We start from the raw sequence: 20,639 nt of genomic DNA on the forward strand, positions 1-20,639 counted from the left end.
TTTTTTTCTTTCTCTGTTTTCATTATACTTATGATGGCAGTATTTAACTTTGGTTGTCAGCCTCCTTGGAAATCTCGATTAAGCAGATGAGCAGGATGTACACATTTTAATAAATAAGCACATGTAAGAGTTACAGGTGTCTCTGTTATTTGGTGGTTTCTATTTTTAACAGGATAAAGGTGGCTGATCTAACCACACCCCAGTGCGCGAGTCCATGGCAGAGGCAAAGTTTAGCCTGTTTACCCATATTTCTATAAGCTTGGACCACATCAGTTCAGCACAATGCTTCGGCTGGCATGACAGCATCACACATATGCCACTCCAGCAGAATGCCCTAGCTAGTATTTTCATGGCACAAGGAAATATGCTAGTGTATTCTAGTGGACTGTATTCTAAATCTTAAGAACAAAAAAAGGAGGGGCTATCTTCTGGCACCTTAAAGACTAACAGATTTACAGATTTCATCTCTTTTGTGCATTTGACAAACCGGTCTCTAAAAGCAATAGCTTACTGTTCAATATATCTGCCATTAAGGGGTCACAAGAATCCTTCTGGTTGTAACAAACAAAAAAAGATACTCCACTGAAAACTTACAAAGAATCCTCAAACCTGTAAATAAATATCATACAAATGAAATGTGAATAGTTTGAGCAGAAATTGAGTGGTATGATGATCATCAGACAGGTACAGATACAAAACTCAAAGCAATGGAACCAAATTTACAACTTTAGGTACAAGCAATGCAGAACTACATGTACACATTACCAGAATATAGGCAAAGCTAACAGAATTCATCACTAGACATGGGCATGAACAGAAAAAACAAACAAATGTGGTATTCATTGTTCATTGCCATCTATGAACAACGAACAAAGAACATTGACGAACATGACCTGTTCATGAACATGTTCATTGTTCATTGTTCGTGGGGGCCAGCAGGCTCTCCTCCAGCCATCAAGATCCCTACCGCACCACTCCCAGAAACCTTACCGGAGCAGGCAGCAGGGAAGGTACCAGTAATAAATAATAACTTGCTCCAGAGCCTGGCAGCAGCCGTGGAACTTGAAGAGGTAGATCCCTATCCCACCACACACAAAGAAAATGTAAGCGCCAATGCACTCTCCCTGTCTCTCTCTCAAAATGCCAACAACAAATGTCTCTCCCTCACTGTCTGCAAAAGCCAGATCTGGAAGCCCCCCTCCCCCCTGCTCTTTGCTCCCTTGTAACAAATTTGGAGCACCACACTTGAAAGGAAGACCTGCCTATCAAGCTAAATTGGACTTTCCAGAGCAACAGCAGGAGTTCAGACAGAGTTCAGGCAGTCCCTGCCTCTGGTTGCCAAGGGAATTGATTGCAGGTGCCAGACTTTCTGGTCTGACGAACAGCAACAAACGAGGCTTGCAACGACCACCTGATAGTTTAGAATGGGGCCTCTCGAACAGCTTGTTCACGAACAGCTGATTGGGCTATTCATGGCCTTTTTTTGTTCGTATTGCTGTTCGTGCCCATCTCTATTCATTGCTTCATTTCTAGATGGCTTCTGAATCATATTTTGGGCAGCGACATGCCAAACTATGTAATTAAATCTGCCACCCAGTGTGAATAATATAGACCGACTATAGTAGCTGTATGGAAAGGGCAGGCACCAAACTATAATCGGGGATGCTCAAGTACGGCCAGATGGATTCTCATCCTGCTTACCCATTTTAAGCAAGGAGCCAACCATTCGGCAGGTGATTCAGTTGCTTGCAAGAAGCTCCGATTGCTGAGTTGCTTTTCACACATAACACACATTTACATTTTTACACACTCACCGCACCACCCTTTTTTTTTGTCTGTGTTAGTCTGATCAGTGTTCACGGTTCCCAGTCTAGATCTGTAGATGTTAGCGCACGTGCATTTTTACACAGTCCCAGGGGTTGTAATTTTCCACCATCATTTAGTTACTGGCCCAACCCAGGAGACAATTGATTTCACCTATTGTGAAGGTGCAAAAGCGGCCACAAAGCTGAACCAAATGAAATTCACCATAGCTACTGTCCAGCTGTAAAACTGCATGGCACAGTATTTGAGCCAGGTACAAACGCTGAAACTTAGCTGAGCTGAGCTGTGGCTTGGCTCACAATGCTTGTGGCTGTTGAAAACTGTATGTGCCACTGTCGAACATCTTAGCTGTGAAGTTCCCAGCATGCCTGATGATAATGCACTAATCTTGCCTCATCTCCTCTGTCACTGGAAACAGACAATAATTTCCCAAGAGATTTGATAATAGTATGATAAACGCCACTGTTGTCCGTGATATGCATATTACTTTCCTTTGTTCCTTAGGGTCTCTGGTTAGAGTTTTTGAATGGTGAAGATGCACTACAAAACCTGCCAATCCTGTTTTACCAGAGATTGAAAATGGTGCAGCAGAATGTGTGTGTGCCCACCACAGGCAACAATGACCTTACCATGGCTTTTTCAGCTCTCTTAAAATAATGTCCTGCGTACAGCCATGGGCAAAATTAACAGAAAGATTGGCATTCTGGCCAAAGTGGGTTTCACACGCATATTACAAACCCATCTGAATTAGCCTCCTGTGTCAAAACACTCAATGAATGCAGTTGTCTTTTGTGGGAGGAGTAAGGCACATGTAAATATACTTTTATCAATCACGCATTGAATCTGACGAAGAGAACTTGATTCTCGAAAGCTTATGCTACAATAAAATTGGTTAGTCTTAAAGGTGCTACTGAACTCTTTTTGATTTTACAGCACATAGTTTACTCTGAGCCAGGTCTCTGCTGGCAATTTCAATTCTGAATTCCTCTGATTTGTCTATTGTGAAAACTTCAACCATACGATAAGACAAAAAGTAATGCATTTCTCATATATGACATATAAAGCAAATTCTTAAACTCGTATCGTCCCTTCCTCCACCCTGAAAAAAAAAAAAGAGTCATCTGGCACATTTTCTGTTGCTTTTGGAGACCTGGAAGGAGGACAATTATTCCTCCTCCCTCTTCTTTACACTTTGGCATGTTATTTCAGCCTGACATCTCCGTGTTTGTCATCTACAAGCTGAAGGATTAATCCTAAAGATTTAACGTTTTCAGTCAACAGCGCACAGGACATTTTTGATGGGGTTATTTCATCTTGCCTCCAAACTGATTCACAAATACCATGTAGGGAGGGAAATTCACTCCATATACATGTACTTGGCAACCAGGTTCACCATAAACTAAAGAAACTACATAGGAGCCACCAGTCTGAAGCAGTCATTATTGTCCCCTCCAAAGGTGATAGATCCAGAGGAGTTAGCCGTGTTAGTCTGTAGTAACAAAAACAGGGAGGGTCCTGACAATTGCTAACAGTTACAGAATTCAAGACCACCTAACGAAATAAAGCTACTCCAAGTCAGTTTTATACAAAGTATTAATCATACATTGTGTTATTAATTGCCATTCAATTCATTCACAATCATTATACAGTCTCCCTCACCGGACCTATAAAGTGCTTAGTACATATCACAGATATTATTATTGGTAATGACCATTCCTGCAATTGATTGCAAACTATTTTTTGGTTTTGTTCAGTAGTTCAATTATTTGTATAATGGTCCAAATGGTCACAAGTCCATTACAGGTCCAATAGCACATAGACAGAAACTTCCAACTGACGGGATGACTGGTTGAAGGTCCTGTTTCCGGATTCCCTTTTTCAAAGATGGAAGATGTAGACTGTTCCAATGTTACTTTCAAAAATTACCGACCTCCATTTAAATCACCATTATCCCAACGGCAGGTGCTGCTTCAAGTGAAAGTGACGTCGGAACAGTCTGCATCTTCCATCTTTGAAATAGGAAATCTGGAAATGGGAACTTCAACCGGTCATCCCGTCAGATGGATGTTTCTGTCTATGTGCTATTGGACCTATAATGGACTTGTGACCATTTGGACCATTATACAAATAATTGAACTACTGGACAAAACAAAAAAATAGAAGTGGAATGGTTTGGTGAGGGAGACCGTATAATGACTACGAATGAATTGAATGGCAATTAATAACACGATGTATGATTAATACTTTGTATGAAACTGACTTGGTGTTAGTCTGTAGTAGCAAAATCGAAAAGAGTCCAGTAGCACCTTTAAGACTAACCAACTTTACTGTAGCACAAGCTTTCGAGAATCACAGTTCTCTTCGTCAAATGCATCTGAAGAAGAGAACTGTGATTCTCGAAAGCTTATGCTACAGTAAAGTTGGTTAGCCTTAAAGGTGCTACTGGACTTCTTTCGATTTTCCAAAGGTGATGATGTTTTTCTACCATGGAAGGCGATGAGGGTTAGATGCCATAATTACCATAAACTCTCACTAGGACTATGAGGGGCTGGATATCATAAAGCATTTGCTCTTGGGTTAAAATCTCAGGTTCTGTGAATACTTCCTGGTAATCATGCCACTCAGGCTATACAATCAAAGCTTCCACATGAATCGGCCAGATCATAAACACGTGGATAGCTTGCACAGCCACAGGCTATCTTCGTGGGCCTGTAAGCATCTCCGCCAGCATAAAGCGGGTTCTTTTCCAATATTAAGCACAAAGCACAATCTACAGGTGGCTTTGCGGGAAAGAGTGAATACTTCCTCAGGCAGAGCAAACGGGCAGAAAACGGTACAAATTCAACATGCTCTTACATAACAAGGTCATGTGCTTTCGAATTTTGGCATACGTGCCTTTCATCACTTTGAATGCATCCCTGTTTGATGTCTCATCCATCCGATTATGACTTCACAGCTGCCTTCTAAAACTCAGGTCTCCTATACCTTCACACACTATTGTATACCACAAAAGCATCTGGCAGTTCCATTGAAACCATACATCACCATGAACCGATTTATACAGAAACAGCTCCGAGTGTAAGAGAGCGCTCATTATCTAGCCTTCGGAAAATATTTACTCAGACAAGCCTGGAAAGTATTTGACCTAAAATAGTTTGTGTGCTGAAGACCTGTTTCCCCCAAATACAGTAGATTTCTGAATCAAATTGATGTGCTTAAATGTATGTCTTTTCCCATCCTATAAGATCCCGGTCGGAAACATGAGGAAAAGTTAGGGAAATACAATAAACTATTTAAACGGTGCGTATTCTCCACCCCATTTCCAATTTTACCCTGAGCTTGTAAAACCAGATTTGCCTTGATATAGGCAACTGAAATCTTTCTAAAATGTAATACTATTTTCTGAGGTCCAAATCTTAATTGCACTGTTAAGATTTTCACTTTTAAGGAATTAAGTTTCTGCATATGGATGCATTCTACAAGCATTCAGAACAGCAGCCAAGGGGTGAATTGTAACATATGTAAGATAGAGATTGGAGCCATTTATAAAACATCTTTTTTGGCATGTTTGTGTTTATTCAAAGGAGAGAATGAGGGGAAAGAGAATATGAATCTGATGTCTTAAGTCATTCATCTCCCAGAAGATTCCCTACACAGAGGAGTAAATCAGCATTTGCCAATAATAATAATAAAAAGTTCTATTAAGGACAATTAGCATGGAGAACAATGTAATTAATGTGGTTCATATATATGACAATGCAAAAAGGGGGTGAGCCAGAAACCAGAAGGGTATGAACTGAAAATAACCCATTACAAGATTTTCCAAGCACTGCTTGTCAATAGATGAACTTCTCTACCTTTACAAAAACTATTTTGATGCATATTTTGACTTTGCTTTAGTGCATATCTACCACTGGTGTTTTGCCATCTTCTGGGCATGCAGCAGGGGTCACTTGGGCTGTGGGGGGGGGGAGGTAGTTGTGATGGCGAACCTTTTTGAGACCAAGTGCCCAAACAGCAACACAAAACCAACTTATTTACTTCAAAGTGCCAACACTGCAATTAAACCTGAATACTGAGGTTTTAGTTTAGAAAAAACAACTCATACAGTTGTCCGAACTAATTAATCTCTCTGTCTTTCTCTCTCACTCACTCATGAGCCACGAACGAAAATAAAGCAAGTTAAATGAAAGCTGCTTGCCCTCCTTTAGAAAGCCAGGCCCAGCAGCCCAGCTGCTGCCTCTGCTTCCTGTTGTTAAAGAGACTGGCAGCAGGAAGGCAGCATTGAGGAAAAGGAATCACGTGGGCAGGGCCCAAACCCACGTGATCGCTTTTCAACACTAGGGGAACTCTGTTGCAGCACGTTCCCCGTCCAAATGAGCCCTGGACTTAGTGATCCAGCGACATGGCTCGCGTGCCCACAGAGAGGGCTCCGTGTGCCAGCTATGGCATGCGTGCCATAGGTTCGCCATCGCTGGACTAGACGATCCTGGAGGTCCCTTCCAACCCTATGATTCTATGATCCTGGGCCACCACCACTAGTTCAACTGGTGCCTCCAGTTCAAAATATCCAGACTGACTGGCAGTCTGAGAGAACACTGAGTATCGCCAGCGGCTTCATCAGATATCAAGTATGTCTTGGGTACAACAATAGATTATTGATGGGCAGCCAAATCAAAGGAAGAGGCTCTCTCTCTGAAGATTTGGAGTCTTACATCCTAGGGATACGGCCTGAGCTGCAGAATCAAAATGTCAGGGCTGCTGCAAGTCAAGCACAGAAGGCCGAGAGCCAACAATACTAGGAATTAGCTATGTGACTTGAGACCATTTTTTAAAAAAATGGGTGCTTCAGGCAAGGTTAACAAATAAGGAATTTGGAGGGATAAGTACAGTTCTTTTTTCAAAAGGCTGGGGAATTTATTTGGGGGAAGGAGGTGTTCCACATATTCCCAACTGGGAGAAAAAGGATTTTTTTTGTTGTTGAAATGGTAGCAGGAACATGTGTACTGAGCGTCTATTTCCCCACTGTTTCTAAAGCTCTTCCCTAGTAAAGAACAAGAGAGGCCAAGCTGGCTTAAGGACAACCTGCTACAAATTGCAGCAAGGACAACCAGCTGCAGTTTCAGCCTGTAAAACACACACACACACACACCCATTTTTAACCAAAAGCAGCTTCAGGTTCATGCTGATTGAAATCAGGGATGAGCAAACAGTCACCGGTTCAGCTCACCTTCCAACAGCCAGTAGCAACCAGGTAGCCTATTTTTCGACTGGCTGTTAGTTTTTTTCATATTGGGGTCACACCCAACCTGTATTGTGCACTCCACCTTTTTCAAGACTTTTGCAACTGATTTGCATCTACTCTCCCTTCCCTCCACCACCTATACATCTCTGGCCAGTTTTTTTATACCCTCTATGCATCTGATGAAGAGAGCTGTGGTTCTCGAAAGCTTATGCTACAATAAAGTTGGTTTGTCTTAAAGGTGCTACTGGACTCTTTGCTATTTTGCGACCACAGACTAACACGGTTGACTCCTCTGGATTCATTTTGTTTGGCATCAACAAGAAATGTCGGTGTCCCAGCCTTTCAGGGAAGTAAGGAGAAGCTTATGAGGAAGAAGAAAAGCCGACGCTCAGCTGATCAGTCTTCCCCCTCTGCTTCTCCCTGAGTCCTCGTCTTGCAGAGACACTCCACGTGAGAGGAACAGAATTGTTCCTGTTCGTCACCTAGATGGCCAGGTGAGGAGAAAATGTGAAATCCGCTTTTCATCTACCCCCTTTGAGTGGGGAGATAAAAAGTTGACTGCATCTGTCTCCCCCTCCCACCACCGCACAACTCAGGCGGGAACAGAAGCAATTGCCTTCTCATCCAGCATGGTAAGAGTGCTGGGCTAGGAGCTCAGAGACTCCGGTCTGAATCCCCACTCTGTAATGGAAGCTTGCAAGGTAATCTTGGGCCAGTTGCACACTTCCAGCCTATACTACTGATGGTGGCTCAGAATCGCACTTGGCAAGGTTTGGACACAGCAAAGTTAGAGAACAGACACAGCGATGGGGGTGGGTGGGAGTGGATTAGAAGCATGCTTCTAGCTGATCCCCTGATCAGCTGGGGATCAACTTCTGAGTCTTCCTGCAAACAAACAAATTCACTTTTGCTGTGCCCCAGCAAGTGTGGCAGGCAACATGTTTTCCAGGGCCCAGAGGTCAGAAGCTGACACTCTGTTTATACCGGCAATCAGCTGGGAGTTGGTTTTGAATTCACCCACACCAGGAAACATTACTGTCTCCTTGCAAGACTGAGACTAGGGTTGTTATTCTCCAGGTGAGGCTTGAAGTTCTCTCAGAGTTACAGCTGATCTGCTGCAGAGGATGGGCTCGAGGTCATGCAGTGCAGAATGATGGGACCCCAAGCCGTTTCAGCACCGATTGGTGTGAATGCTCAGCATCACCGGCTTAAAGTGTGCTGTGCAGAATGGGCCTCAGAGTTGTTGCCCCTATCAGAAGCCAAATCTAGCTGATCCCTCCATCAACTGAGAGGCAGCTTCTGAACAATCCTTTTAAGTAGCTGATTGCTTTGTCTGGCTGAGCACAGCAGATCTGTGTTCATTTCATGGTCTGATCATAAGGCTCAGACAGGTTCATTGTGACTTTTGCAGTATCCCTAGCTGAACTATCCACAGTGATACTTCCACCAGCAATCAAATAGGGTGCCTCACAACCTAATGCAAATACAATAAACATTAACATTCTACGAAGCAGGAACAATCTAATGCAACACAATCCTAACTAAACCAACTTAAGAACTACCCCCACAAACCATATAATAAGCATGTAAATGAAGCAGCCATTAACAGATACATAACATTAAATCTCCCCATTCCATACCATGGCAGTTAACAACTGGCTGCCAAATAATAACCAACACATTGTACAACCCACAAATAACCAACAAAAGAAATCATCAACCAAAAGACTGGGCAAAAGAGGAACCTTGTTCATTCATTATGACTTTGGTGATTCAATCGTGCCTAAGGGGAGATCATGTTAAGAGCAAGCCTCTTGATACACATGGTCATCATTTTTTGGTGAAAAGGGTAATAAGTAGAGATGGGCACGAACCAGGGAAAAACCAAACCGTGCAGTTTGTGGTTCATTGCATTTCATGAACTACGAAGCACGAACTTTCACAAACCTGCCCCGGTTTGCGAACCAGTTCATTTGGTTCATAAAAACATCACATCTGGGTCAGCAAATCATCACTTCCAGGCCAGCAGAAGGCCATTTCCAGGTCAGCAGAAGGTCTGCAGAAACTCCATCCCTTGTAACCTAGGAAATTGATCGGTGCTAGGCTGTCTGCAGTGACGAACCAAAAAATGAACCAAATGAACCAGCCGAAAGTTCATGGCGGTTAGTCAGAAATGGGTTCTGAGGAACCACCGGTTTGCGAACCACGAACCGGCCCAGATCATGCTGAATTTTGGTTCGTATTTCGGTTCATGCCCATCTCTAGTAATAAGTATATTTTCTAGTTTGTATACATGCAATCAGAAACACAGATTTTGAGGGTTAATGTTCTTAAGCAGTGAAGCTGGAAAATACAAACATTGCCCTATTCATGAAATATAGGGAAAATAGGTATCGGATGGATAGCAGATAGTGCTGGGGTTGCCAACCTCTTGGTGCAGCCTGGAGATTTCCGGGAACTACAACTGATCTCCAGACTAAGGATGCCAGCTCCAGGCTGGGAAATTCCTGGAGATTTAGGAGGGTGGAGCTTGAGGAGGGTGTGTTTGGCAGGGAAAGGGCCTCAGTGGAGTAGAATGCCATACACACTACCCTCCAAAGCAGCCATTTTCTCCAGGGGAACTAATCTCTATGGCCTGCTGATCAGTTGTAACTCCAGGAGATCTCCTGCCATCACCTGGAGATTGGCAACTCTACAACTATAGAGATCAGTTTCCCTGGAAAAAACGGCTGCTTCAGAGAGTGCACTTTATGGCATTATATTCTGTTGCAGTCCTTCTCCTTCCCAAGTCCTGCCCTCACGCCCACTCCCAAATCTGCAGGAATTTCTCAACCCTAGTAGTGCACAGGGCTTTTTTTCAGCTGGAACGCAGTGGAACGGAGTTCTAGAACCTCTTGAAAATGGTCACATGACTGGTGGCTCCGCCCCCTGATCTCCAGACAGAGGGCAGGGGCCACCAGCCATGTGACCATTTTCTCCGAGGGCAACCCACTGAGTTCCACCACCTCTTTTCCCAGAAAAAAAAGCCCTGGTAGTGCATTTTCCTCTTATGTGAGGTTGGATTACCAAAATTATAACAACTGGATAGCTGTAACATTTTTTACCCACTGCTGAAAACTCCAGTGCCAAGATTGCAACTTAAGGAGGCCTTTTCACAGTTGGTAAAAGACCATGCTTCTTGTAGCAGACAGCTGTGCTTCTTCTGGAAGGTGAAGCAGAGCCCATATCTAAGGTGGTTACCAACTTTTCAGTGCCTGCAGATGGGATATCGTTGCAAAGGTGCTGTGCCAGACCCTTAGGCTTTTGAAATGTTGACACTGAGCAAAGCTCATCTGCCCTAAAGATCACACAGACTCTAAATCCACCAGACATAATGGCTGAGCGGGGAATTCCCTGCAGATCTGTACAAGGAGGTGGAACAAACCCAAAGCACTAAAAGAAAAGTCACTGATTTGGTCTGGGAAAATCCTTGGCCTGGCCAGAGAAATTAGGTGTTTTAAACCATTAAATTGGTTTGAGTTTTACATACAAGTCTTTGGCAATACAAATTAAAGGAATAAAGAAAGAAGTAAATTAGAAACGCTAATTATATGATATCCAACTAAATAAAAGGAAATTAAATGATGAGAAATCCGACTCTTACAAGCAGAGTTTTTAAAAGGTAGAGAATCCAATTACAAATATTTATGAAAGGAAATAAATATTTGATTCATTAACTGAAGAGGACCTGTTTGTTTTAGCCGTTCTGGCTGTGGTTAGGCCTGCCATATGCAACGAACAAGAACATCAGCTGTGTTTGAATGTAACTGTGGTTCACATAACAACCTTCTGGAAGACACTGCCCCGGACTTCAATAGTAAACATGCTGCAGAGAAAGGGCAGGACATAAGCTGCTGTTTGCCTAGCTAATCCTGCTCACTTTCTTGGTACAATTAGTGGTTACCACAAAAAGCTTGGAGATTACCTGCAATAAACTTTTATGGAGCCAAACAGGGAGCAGAAGCAAGACAGGCTCCCTTACAAGACACTGAAAGTGAAACGGTCCATTGATTTAAACTGTTACATATAGAAACGGAGAGATGAATGCAACAAAGCATGTCAATTCTCAATATTTCCCCTCCACACCACTTATTTTAATCCCATCAGTAGTTTCTAAAGTTCGTTCCATTTGTTTCCTCTGTCCCTGCCATTGCTCTTTTGGTGTGTCATGTAAGAGAGTCCGGTTTTAATCTCTGTGAAGTTCAAAAGTGTATTGTTCCAGTTTACAAGTTCCAAATACAGGCACAAAAAACCCAAGATGAACTGATATATCAGAACCAGCCTGGAAAATGGTCAAAGTGTTGAACTGGGATCTGGGAGACCCAGGTTCAAATCCCCACCATACCATGATGCTCAGCCTAACCTATTTCCCAAGGCTGCTGTGAGCACAAAATGAAAGTAGGAGAACCATGTGTGCCACTCAGAACTCTTGGATGAAGGGTGAGATAAAAATCTACTACTTACTTTTACATTCTCTTACAACAACTCTGCAAGGTAGGCCAATAGTAGGACTCTCATATGCTTGCAGTGGGTTGTCTTGTTCATGGCAGAGGTGAAACTTACAGCAATTTCCAAAATTTGCACCTTTGGGGTATCTATTCATAACGTGTCTGCCAAAGAACCTGTTATATCCTCCACATATCCCTACATGTAGCAGAGGACACTGAGGCATATTCAAATTCTGCATATATCACTGAGGGGTTTTTACTAGCAAATCAAATGGGGCAGGGGGGAACACACCTCTCCCTGCCCCACTTTTCCATCCACAAATGTCCCTCTGGATTTGCCATTTGGATTACTGAAAAGAACATACAAGCAGCCCAGGTAGCCTTATGCACCCTTCAATGGGCCAAACAGCAATTCTGACAAATCATGACAACAGTACAATAGGCCAGAACTAGCTCCAACCCCTTGCAGTGCCAGGGCCATAATCAGGGCTCCCTGAGCCTGATGTTTACCAGTAGACCCAGGAGCTTTGTTAAGTGAATCCTCCTGTATCTTATTCAGTTTGGCCTTCCAAATTCCAGGTCACCTTTCTATTTTCATTTAAATCCTGGGTTGCCAGTTCTGGGTTGGAAAATTCCTGGAGATTTGGGGGTGAAGTAGGTTTGCCAGTTCCCTGCTGAGGGCAGGGGATCCTCTGCTCCCAACCTCTGTCCCCCACTCCTGTTTACCAGTGAGGGGACAACAATGAGGGAATGAGCCTCCCGGGGCATGCTCCCGGGTGGCACGGCATGCTCCCACCCTCTGTATTAGGCCGATTTGGGCCCCAAAGGGGCCAACTTTGGACTGCCTGGGGCTGAAATCAGCCAACTGTAAAGCACAGGAGCACCCCAGGGCCAATTGCACCACCTTGGCAGCGCACCTTCATTCCACAGTGGGCCAATTTTGGCCCCAAACAAGCCTGATTCAGCCACAAACAGAATGAAATTGGCCCACTGCAGGATGCAGGAGCACTCCAAGGTCATCATCCCCCCCCCAGCAGCACTCCTGGGCTCTGCAGCAGACTGATTTCAGCCCCAAATGGGCCTAATTCAGCCCTAAGTGGGCCTAAATCAGTCCACTGAGGAGCGTGGTAATTCTCCCAGGGGCAGCATGAGGCCTGTGTGATTATGTCACTTCCTGGAAGTGACATCATCATGCATCTTGGGAGAGTGCATGCATGCAAAGCACATACAAAGATAATTTAAAAAGCATGTGCCAGACCTCTTGCCTCCCACCCCAAGGGTAAGGGGACCCAACAACCCTAGAGGGAGGCGGGGAAAAGCAGAGTTTGGGGAAGGGAAAGAGATCAGCAGGGATGTGATACCATAGAGTCCCCCTTCAGAAGTGGCTTTTTTTTGCAAGAGTGTGGAGATCAGTTATAATTCTAGGAGATCTCCAGGCTGCACCTGGAGGTTGGCATCCCTATTCAAACCAGATCTGCTTTTGTTCTCTTAACAGCACTCAGCAATTTCTCTCTCAGGCTGTGTCCTGGTTGAAGACACACGTTTAGTTGCTTCTCCTGGGAAATTCTTCTCTAATGCAAATTCTTTTTCTTTTCTTTTCTTTCTTTCTTTCTTTCTTTTTTTTGCTCCGGTGTTTTAATGATGTTCTGCAAACAATTTCTCATGAGAGCCCATTGTCTTAGGTTTAAAAGGACAGTTTCATCTTTCTGCTAAAAGGTGCATGACGCATCGCTACGTTTTTCTAAGATGTCAGTCACGGAAGATCATCTTGATGTCGGAGGAACAGTTTCTTTCACTAAAAGGGTTTAAGCAAGAGTTGTCTGGAGCCAGGCTCATTGTTTGAAGTTGCCTGAATGGCACCTTAATGATTTGTATTTGAAAGCTTTTGATGTATTTGGGGGGCTTGGTGCCAGTGCAAAGAATGAAGAAATGATCTTTACGTGTTTGTGAGCACATATCTTTGAGAAATATCTATCACATATCTTTGAGAAATATGATTTCTTCAGCCTTTTTCAGTTCTTACGACCAACCTCCCATACGTAGCATGACCATCTCGGTGCATACAGTCAGCATGTTGTATGAACAAGGCAACATGCTGTGACCGCTTTTCACACTGCCACCCATCTTAAACCTCCCTAATACAGGTTTGGAGCTTCCCAAGCATTTAAGGGTCATGCTACCTGTCCAACTTCTATTTTTCAGTCAGAGAGCTCTGACCCAAATACACACCCGGTCCCGTTTCTCCTCTTCTCAGAGGATCCACCAGACAGGCAGCCAGTTCCCTATATTTACTTCCCCTCCCCCAGCTATTGCCCAGGGCTATTGGGGACAGGGAACTTAATGCTTACTTCACATATATGCTGCCACCATTTATTTAAACCTGGCTCATTTGCCATCCCCAGAGTGTTTGAGTTTTATGAGTGCGCTTTATGGAAGGCATCATTTTGCAGTGGTTTTGGTCTTACCTCAAAGGTAGGTGTCAGAGCTAAATTACAAGAGACGAATTACACGAGGATGCTCACATGAAGGAAGTCTCAATGTTAGACGGGAAGCTGAGATTTTAAAGTGAGATCGGAAGGCTTTGTCAATTTCCCCTCTCAACAGAGCCCGGGAAATGGCTGCTCAGAGAGTTTGTTAATTTCCTCTTTGCCTCCCAAAGGCTCTGTCAGTTTCACCTCCCTGTCTAAGAGGAGAAGAGGAAATAAGCAAACCTTCTGAGTAAGAATCTTTGCTGCTTTGTAGAGAGGGGAAATTGACAGAGCCTTCCGATCTGTCTTTTAAAACTTGACTTCCTGGCTAACATTGCAACTCCCTGCCATAGTGGTGTCTCTAACTACAACCCAACGTCCACAACCCTTGAATTCTGTCACTAAGCTCACCCTCCTGTTACTCATACCAGATGACATCACAGCACCCCAAACAGTCACAGAATGTTCTGAATAATTACAGGATAGATTTTAACAGTGATGACTTTACTGAATGATGAGAGCCAGCTCCTGAAGGCAATCCCTGCTAAGATAGCTGGAAATCAACCCAGTCAGGCCGCCATCTACAACTATCACACAGCCCTTCCCAAACCAAGGCACTCTTTGGATATGTTAAGAAGTTCTAAACTTGGACAAAACCTTCTGTAAGATAAAGCCTCGTTATTGGCAGCACACAAAACTACCACCACTACCAAATGGCAAATCTGTGGTAAGGCTGCCATCTACCTTGCTGAAGACGTCTTTAGATTTACATGGTAGTACTTTCCATGGAAAAGGATGGATGAAATGTATTAATTTTAAACACATCCATTAAAACACATTGTTGGTTCATTTATTTTTGCATAATGTGCTCCAACAGAACACATTCGTTAGTACTACGAGTACTAACGAATGTGTTCTGTTGGAGCACATAATGCAAAAATAAATGAACCAACAATGTGTTTTAATGGATGTAATCCACCCTGAGTTTCACCTCCTTTTCTAGGAGGTAAGGTAAAGATAAAGGTAGTCCCCTGTGCAAGCACCGAGTCATTACTGACCCATACGGGGGGATGTCGCATCATGAGATTTTCTTGGCAGACTTTTTGTTGCGGGGTGGTTTGCCATTGCCTTCCTCCGTCATCTACGCTTCTAGGAGGTGAAGAGGAAATTAACAAACCCTCTGAGGAGTGATCTTTGCTGGCTCTGTAGAGGGGAAATTGACAGCTTTCAGATCTCTTTTAAAACTCGGCTTCCCAGCTAACTTTACGACTTCCTATACGTGAACATCTTCAGGTAATTCGTCTCTTGTAGTTTAGCTCTCAGAGTGTGGTTCTGGGGGATCACTGCTGGATCTCCTGCCCTTGGGGGTCCCACAAGATTCCATCTTCTCTCCCATGCTTTTTAACATCTATCTAAAGCTGGTAGAGGTCATCTGGAGATTTGGGCTGAGGAACTAACAATATATGGAGGACACTCAGTTCCATCTCGTGCTTCCAGCAGATCCCAAGAAGTCTGGGGAAACTGTGAACAGAGATCTTGAGGCCGTTTTGGGAAAGATGAAATAACAAACTGAAACTTAATCCTGACCAAATGGAGGCACTACTGGGAGGTGAGAGGTCTTACCTGGGGATGTTCTAAAACAGGCTGCACCCGCCCCCCCCCCCCAAAGGAACAGGTTCATAACTGCTGGCCCCAGGCCTCTTGTTGGATAAACTGGTGCCAATGGTGGCCAGGATTACTTTTCACCAGGGGTGAATCCACACATACCAGCATAGCGCTAAACTGTTGGAATGCCAGCGTTTTCCAAGTGCAATTTCTGACGTCATCGTGCCACAATGCCACTCTCGTGGCACGATGATGTCTGAAATCACACCAGGAAGACACTGGCATTCCAACAGTTTAGCGCTATGCCAGTACGTGTGGATTCAGCCCAGCTTTGGGGGTGAGCCAGCTGTGGCCCTTCCTGGGAGGGAAAGATCTTGCCACTGTGGTACATGCCTGGTGAGATTTAGGTTAGATTGCTGCAATGGGGGGCTGCCCTTGAAGACTGTACAGAAGCTGCAGTTGGTATAGAATGCTGTAGCCAGAATGCTGACTGGAGTGGGTTATAGGGACCATATCACTCTTCTGAGCCCAATTCAAGATGTTGGTTGACCTTTAAAGCCCTACGTGTCTTGAGGCTAGCATACGTGAAGGACCGTCTACTCCCACAGGAACCTCTCCAACCACTCTGGTCATCTTCAGAGGCCCTGTTTTGAGTACCCCTGCCATCTGAGGCTAGAGGGGTTGCAACTCAGGAAAAGGCCTTCTTGGTTGTGGCACTGAAACTTTTGAACTTCTTCCCCAGGGAGATTAGTCTGTCTCTTTTAATCGTTGTCTTCCACCAATGTTGTTTTGTTTGCCATTTTCTCACTAACTCTTACTAGCCCTCCTCCCTGTTTGCGTGTTTTTACGCATTTTATGTATTTATATTATTTTTATTTAATTGATTTAAATATTTTATAAACGTTTGTAATTTTATTGTTTTAATGTCACAAACACTTTAAAGTGTTAATGTTTTGTTTTAATGTTGGCTGCCTTGGGTGAAAATGTGGCACCAAAATATTTTAAATAAATGAAAATAATAAATACAACATCTTACGATGAAGACAGATGTATTGAGACAGTCATACTGGGTTCTTCAATTACAACATTAGCATGGCTTCCTTCAGTCTTCATAATCTACAAGACAGACACACAAACCAGCCAACTAAACAGCCTTGCTGCTTATTTATTTTTATTTATTTACTTGATGGCATACATGGTCCCCTCTCACATTTTATCTTCACAACAACCCTGTAAACTAAATTAAGCCCATTAGTGTTTTATATTGTAGGGAGGGGGTCTCAGATGCTTCACTAATGAGTGCGGGACCATAGACTTCACCACTATGTTGCCTTACGTATTATCTGTTGTTTTAAATATGTGCTCCTATGAGCTATGAACTTCATGTTGTCTAATGTCAGTCCTAGAACTGCTTATGTTCTGTTTCAGCATTTCTTCAATTCTGTATTGGATCCTTGCTAATGCTATGTCTTTGTAAACTTGTATTTATTTACCCTACGGCATTGTTTATGGAAATGTCCTTATATTGACTTTTCTAATCTCACACTGTGTAATCCACCTTGAGTTTCAGTGAGAAAGGCAAACTATAAGTGATTCCGCACACATTGGATAATGCACTTCCAATCCTCTTTATAGATCATTTGGAACAGATTTTTTTGTGTGCGGAACAAAAAATCCACCTCAAACAATTGATAAAGTGCATTGAAAGTGCATTATCCAACGTGTGCGGAATCAGCCTATGAATGACATAAATAAAATAATACATCAGATTACCCAGTTATCTTAATAACTGTGTGTGGATTCAAAGCCTGATATCCCAAGTACAGTTTAACAACAATCCAACACTCGGTCTCCTTTGACCCATGCATCAGCTGTGATCCTTTTTTTATGGCATATATGTTTACCCATTTATTGCAATTTTTTTTTAAAAAAACCTAAGAGTCGCAAAACTGCTCTGGGGATTGAGGTGGAGTTTACAATCTCACAGAACCAGCCAGTAAGCGCTGTCCACAATGAATCCCTTTCAGTACAGTCAAGCTTGCGGAGCCGTTTTGTTATGAAGAGCTCTCATCAGAGCGGAATGTATCCAAAGCAGGGAAATTGACTTTCCACTTTCAACATGCTCCATTTATACACGCCCTGTATCAAACAAAAGCCTGCGTTTCCAATTACAAGGAGAGGTCATCCTTCACATTTTCACTTTTATTGTCTATTACAGTAACACACCAAAGACCAAAACAGCCATACAAACGAACAAGTATGTTCTCAATTCCCAGTGAAAGTTTCAGTTAATTAATCTACCATGAAAACACATGGACAATAGAAGACTCAGAGGTCTGTTTCTCATAATAGCCAACTAAATGCCTCCAGAAACCCCGCCACCTGGGCATGAAGGCATGATCTCTGCTCTATTTTTTTTCTCCCCCAATATTCAGGTCTCTGAACACTGAGTAACCATGGAAAAGGAAGCTCATAGACTCACTGCAGGCTGTGTTGCTTCCGAGGGATAGGCTGGGGGTGAGGCAAAGGACAGCTATGGAAGAGGAGGCGCTGACGAGGAGACCTGTGAAAAAGACGTTGGGTGATGTCATCTCCAACCAGCAACAGCAGGAGCAGGATGTTTTCCCACCTGCCCTCCCTTGAGTTTCAGGGCAGCTGTCAGGCCCTGGCAGGTAGATCCCTCAGCCCCTCTCCAGTGAACACACATTGATTCCAGTAGAAAAGCTTTATTAGGATCTTTACAGTTCAGGTTCACGGAGCTTGGTAGAAGTGACAAGGCAAAACAAAAAGTCTATATTATACTTGAGTTTCCCGCACTCCAGCAACTGGTTTTGGTGCGCAAGGTTACACAGGTCCTGTGAGAACCCTTTATAGTTATGGCTAAACAGTGAGTACACAGTAATAGGCTCCCAGCATCTGGGCAAAGTAGCAAAAGCAGGCGTTGGGGGTCTCCAAGGTCATCTCTAGCTGGGAGATGCATAGTTATGTGAGATAACATGAGAGGCCCATCCTGGCTAGAGGGCACTGCAGAAATAGCAGTTATAATATGGAAAGAACATGGCTAAGGAGAGAATACATCAGGTTAGCATTAAATATTCAATATACAGTGGCATCAGTGACATAACAACCAAACGATCATGGCATGGCTGTACACAGACATGACAGCAGAAGGTGTGGCCACAACTTTAGTGGTTTTGAGGCGTTGAGCTGGATCCAAGGAGGTGAGGAGTGCATAATGGGTGGCTTACCCCTGCGGTCTAAGGGATGGCAAGGGCTGCCCAGCAGTTGTTGGCAGAGGAACATCACTTGCCATCCTGTGGTGGCCAACAGGCTGGCTGGGGAACAATGCATCGAACAGCAAAGGGCCTTTCGATGTCGGGGGTCCACTGCCCTGTGCCTTGCCAATGCTCCAAGGGCTGTAATCAATAAAGTTGTGGCTATTTCAACCAAATGGGGTGTGTCTGTGTATCATTTGATGGGGCCCCAGCCAACGTATAGCACATAGGATGCAAATGGTTGTCGACGAATGTCATGGGAAGCACATCAATCCCAGAGCTTCATGGGCTGTTTCCATGGGAGGGGACCTTTCTACAGGTAACCCAGTGGATGCTGGCAGGAGAAGAGGACTTGAGGAGGAGGGTGCTGGCCTTGAGATTCTTCCAACGACTGGTGGTCTTCCTTTTCTCGTAGAAAGCTCTATTTGAGGATGTTAATTGACAGCAAAAAGTGTTGGGTAGTCTAACAACTACCCAGCACTGAGAGCCAAGCTACAAGTGATGCCTTACGCAGGTTTGACACTTGTCAGCTTACCTCAAGTTTTGATGGGAAATGTAGGCATCCTGATTTTACAGTTTGGCTCTCCATTACAGGTGCGAGACCAGGATGCCTACATTTCCCATCAAAAGCTGACAAGTGTCCAACCTGGGTCAGGCGTCACTTGTAGCTTGGCTCTGGGTCTCCCTTGACTCATACTTCAGGTGGGCATTTTCACAAAAGGAAGGCTCAAAGCATTTGGCAATACTATATTAATATGCACAAACAGGAATTCATAACAGATAGAAATAAAATTCCACAAAGATTCGATCTCCATCAGCAGCATAAACACAGCAGAAGGTTCACCTGAATAAAACCATCTCACATAATTTACAGGAAAAAAGATGTGGGGCAACCATCCAGGCTCATATGAGCAGCTCATTCTAGAGCATGAACCTTATTACCAAAAAAGCCCCTGAACAGGCCACCATCTTTCTAACTTACATATAAGGGGGAAGGACTAGGACAAACTGGTGGGTGAGTGGAGCTAATGTGCAATTTCATACGTGAACTGGATTCAGGTTTTAGGGTTGCCGGGTTTTAGGGTTGTGCCAAAAAGAGGAGAAAACTCCACCAGAGACTAAATACTATAACTCAAAGATTTCTTTCAAATTTTCAAAATTTTAAGTTGTAAAGTGCAAGTGCTTAAGTGCATATCTTGAATCCAGTGCAAATTACAAAATGTGTAAACATAAGTATTGATACATATATTCTTTGAATATATACCATCAAGACACAATACTCTCAAAATTAATTCTTCTGTTCAATGAACAAAGTTTAATCACAATTTTTTGCAGGGTATACTTCAATTGCTGTCAGACCAGTAAATAACAAAGTAAGTTTCAAGGTAGGTAAAGGTAGGTAAAGGTAGTCCCCTGTGCAAGCACTGAGTCATTACTGACTCATGGGGGGACGCCGCACCACGACGTTTTCTTGGCAGACTTTTTACAGGATGGTTTGCCATTGCCTTCCCCAGTCATCTACACTTTACCCCCAGGAAACTGGGTACTCATTTTACCGACCTCGGAAAGATGGGAAGGCTGAGTCAACCTTGAGCCGGCTACCTGAACCTGGCTTCTGCCGGGATCGAACTCAGGTCGTGAGCAGAGCTTGGGTCGCCTGGGGCTGCAGCTTACCACTCTGTGCCACAGGGCTACTTACTTCAAGGTAAGTTTCATGTAATTACATAGTCCAAAT

The sequence above is a fragment of the Eublepharis macularius genome, chromosome 8, assembly GCF_028583425.1.
Source record: "Eublepharis macularius isolate TG4126 chromosome 8, MPM_Emac_v1.0, whole genome shotgun sequence".
In the NCBI taxonomy this organism is placed as follows: Eukaryota; Metazoa; Chordata; class Lepidosauria; order Squamata; family Eublepharidae; genus Eublepharis; species Eublepharis macularius.